Below are 4437 nucleotides of genomic sequence, written 5' to 3'. Positions count from 1 at the left end.
CCCCCCCCATCAGCCTCTGGAAATCCACATTTTAGGGCCTTGTAGTCATTTCCTTGCTAGTGCGAGGAAAGTTTTTGTACATTTTTATAAAAGGAGGCCAGAAGAGAACACCATCCTCTTACTTCCTAATATATTATGTCCTCCCCTGCCGAGTCCGGGGACTTAGTCTGGATTTGGTAACTGAAGTAATATAAATGTTAGCTAAGAAGTATTCCCGCAATATGGTTCCAATTTAGGCCTGTTTTGAAGTCTAAAGGCCCAATATGTCTCGTAGATTCTTCGCTGGACATTAGCGCTAATGTAATTTGCGGAGGAGCACAGGCCGCGAGCTAGAAGGGCGCTTTCCCAGTGCCAAGGGGACTCTGCATTCGCCGGTAGTTCCCCCCACCGCTTTTGATGTTGGGGGCTTTGCTCAGGAAATTGCCTTATACTTGCCAGGGTTTGCAGATAAATGGAGCAAGGTAAGTGCTGTACCCTGTCACCACCCTCTCTCCTCCCCAGGCTCTGGAAGGAGGCAGCCCAGGCTGAATGCAGCCTTTCTCTGCAAGCTGTTTGCACTTTACTTCAATAACATATCTCTCAGAACACCGGCCTGATTTGCGAAGACACGCCTGCATTTTCAGAGCAAGGCTGACGGACCCCCACCCGCAGCCCGCCCCCCACCCGCAGCCCAGCTCCGCGCTCACACCCCTCCGAGCCCCCGGCTGCATCCCGGTAATGAGCATCCCCCTGGAACCGCCTGCCCTTTATCTTGCTGGGGGGACCCGCACCTTTTGAACTGCCATCTGTAGATTGTGTTGGTGCACTGACTTGTTAACTGTGCCATGCTGTGAAGGAAATGGCATGATTTAGATCAAGTGCTCAGGACGGCTGTTCATAAGAAACACTTGAGCCAAGCTGTTGCTGCTCAGAAAGTGCCCTGGGGAGAGGGGTTCCGTTTCGGGTCACGGTCCTGCCTTGCATGAGGGCAGGCGCAAAGCGCTGCAATCCTGGGCTTCGCTGGGGCTGGAGGGAGGGGGTGGGGAGAAACATTATGAAACCATAGAAGCGAGGCTGCCAAATTAACTTCTCACCCTTTCAATCACACTCCAGAGGATAAAAGCCTAACATTTCTGCCTCAGAAACAGGCTCGGTTTACACCAAACAAGTTATTTCTCTAATTTATCAGCCTGGCCAGCTATCCTTCTAATTACTGAAAATCTCTGCTGTTTATGAAGCCACTTTTGTAGATGTACAATGAACAGCAAGCTGGGAAACGGGTGTAGGAAAGTTTTTGTGGACGGGACTTCCCCAGGGCTGCTTATCAAAATCACTCAAAAACAAAAACTTCTGGGTTCAGTTGTTTTGTTTCTATGAAAATGTTCTCCCTTGTTCCAACAGGCAGAAATAAACTTGGGGGACTGCAAGTTGAGGTAAGCAGAGATCATTAAATCCTCACCTCTAAATAGCAAAATTCTGCAAGTAAAGTTTAATTAGGAAGACAAAAGTAAAACTGAGACAGAGCGAGGAAAGAGGAGAACCTTCAGCTTAATTCATCAACTCCCAGGCTAATACCAAGGGCACTGATTTGTCCATTATATGGAAATAGATGATTAGGGTCATTCTCTAAGACAAATTTACTTTTCTGCACACTCTAAATCTGTTTAGTCACTTTAAAGGTGTCAATTATTGGAACAGGCTAAGACGATGAATTTCTTAGTAATAGCTTTAATAACATTTTGAAATGAAAAGCAGATACCTTGAAGTCAGCCTGCTTTGAAAAGACATATGAGCAGCTCTGGTTTTAATTTGTGTAGCATTCTACATCTGGAATCCCTTATAATTAAAACTAAAAACTGAACTACTACTTCCACCTGTCAAATGATGAAAAGATGAATGCACTAATAAGTTACTAAATAGCCCAACATGATAGAGTTTACATTCTCATTCTATACAGTAAAACAGAATTTTGGACAGGAGGCTAAAGGTCTTTGGTCATTACTAATAACACACTTTGAGTATTAACCTATATGTCCTGTTGCAACTACTGATGGGATCTTTTTTACATTAAGAGCACATTTTTGTAAGTCTTTGTTTTAAAAGTAAATAGAGATTTCAGAAAGAATATTCAAAACACATAAATTAAGATGTACTTTTCATCCCACGTTCTATGGTTTCATCGGTCTTGAAACCATTCTAATAGTTTCCTATACTCATTGTGTACAGTTGTCCAAAAAGAAAATCCAGGATTAAAAAAAATCCAGTGTTTACTAATATTTAGCAAACGCCCACAGTGTGCATGGCTTCGTGCTCAGCACTGGGGATACAGCGCTGAGCAAAATACATCTTTTTAGGTAATTTAGAGTTCAGAAAAGTTGCAGTAATTTCTTCAGAATGACAAAAACCGCATTTTTGCCTAGATTCTGATAAGAAAAAGTCGTTTCCTAAGGCTTTTGCTGTCACTCCAATTAAAACAACAATGGTCATTAAAATGCCCTCAGACTGTCACTGGTGATCAGAAGGTTAATTATTTAAAAATGTAAATCCTGAGTTGTAATCCCTATTGAAGCTATTTGGAACAACTCCCCCGGCAGAGGTCGAGCTGTGTGGGCAGCCCCTAAAGGCTCATTTTTCTTATTACACAGTCTTGCCTCTCTGTCATGAAATAAAAATGGAAATATCACATTTTGAAAAGAGCATTGATTCTTGTGGAAAACATAACAAAGCCTTTTTTTGCCAGCCATGGACGGCGTCTTCCACAGGGGAGATGCTCCTTTCCTTCCACAGGGGAGGCGCTCCTTTTGTGGAGGCTTGTCCTGATTGTCCCCTTCTACACAGTGACTGCCACTGGCACCAAAGACTGAAGGAAGAAGGCTAGGCCTGGAGACAGCCCTACTCACAATGAAGTGAGTCCTCCCTCTGTGAAAGTATGCCCAGGAAGAGAATTCCAGCCTGTTTTAACTCTTTGGGGCCAGCGGGGACTCCATTAAGTTATTGCTTTCGTATCCCTTTCTATATGGGGCTACGTTCCATTCAAGAAAAAGTAGGATTTGGCTGCCACACACTTGTTCTCAGGCAGAGGTCACAAACCGGCTGCCCAAGCCTCAACCCAGCCTGAAGACGTGTTCATGTGGACAGCACGTTGTTCTAAAAACCAAGCGAGCCACAGCAGCGTTATTCACGATAGACCAAAATTGAAAGCAACCCATAGTGTCCATAGGTGGATGAATGGATAAACAAAGTACGGTATATACATACAATGGAATATTGTCCAGCCTTAAAAAGGAAAGAAATTGGGTGTCTGTATCTCTGTGTCTCAAATGAATAAATACAAAAATCTTAAAAAAAAAAAAAAAGGGAGGAAATTCTGGCACAAACTACAATGTGGATGATCCTTGATGACTTTATGCTAAGTAAAGTAAGCTAAGTAAAGTAAAGTATTTATGCTAAATACAAAAGGACAAATGTATTATTTCACTTATATGAGGTTCCCTGAGCAGTCAAAATCATAAAGACAGAAGGTAGAACAGTGGTTGCCAAGGACTAGGCGGAGGGTGGAAGGGGGAGTTATTATTGTTTAATGGGTACAGTTTCAATTTGGAAGGATGGAAAAACTTCTGCAGATGGTTTCACAACAATGCGAATGTACCTAATGCAACTTAAAAATGGTTGAAATGGTAAATTTTATGTTATGTGTATTTTGTCATGGTTAAAAAAAACGAGATTTTTTATATTAAAATAGAGAGCTCCAATTTTTCTAGAAACAAAGAAATCCAAGTAACTGTTAGCATTAGCCAGTATTCCTGAATGATAATAGAGATTGAAATTGAGTAGCCCTTGCCAGCTTAAATGCATGTTTCGGTCCCAGTGGCCCCCAGTCCTCCTTCTGGTCTTCTGCCCATTCTACTTCATCCACATAGGCCACCTGCCAGGTCCCTGCAGTCTTCTGCTCTAAGGGGCCCTGTGGATAGCTCTCCTCTGTGCCTGCAGCTTTCAAAGACTTGCCTAGAATCAGATTTTAGCCTGCAACACAATTAACACCGTCTGTCCCATGCACAGATGAGGTGAGGTGAGAGACATGACAGAAACATGATGGAGAAGCCCATCTCCTACAAAATGAACCCTTGATACCCTCCTCCACCTACCCACTGTGGGGAAAAGACAGTGGATGTCACACTCTGGAGACAGACTAAGTCATGCTTCCTTACTCCACAGTTGCAAACCGGGCCATTAAGTAGATGCTTCCAAATGAACGAAAGGCACTTGTCAGGAGAAGGTTCATATTACCTATTTTTCTAATGCTGACTTTATATAAATTTATTACAGATTTTGTAACTCAGAGTCAAGGAGCAATGAATTTAAGAATCTTTCTTGAAGTCTGGATTATCCCCAAACTGTGAACGTTCCTTCTAAACCATTGACTGTCTGAGGGTTTTTCCTCTTAAATGCTACTGTCAA

This window comes from Mirounga leonina, unplaced genomic scaffold (assembly GCF_011800145.1).
Source record: "Mirounga leonina isolate KUSES-001 unplaced genomic scaffold, KU_Mleo_1.0 Mir_82, whole genome shotgun sequence".
NCBI lineage: Eukaryota > Metazoa > Chordata > Mammalia > Carnivora > Phocidae > Mirounga > Mirounga leonina.
Note: the sequence above shows the minus strand (reverse complement) of the source record.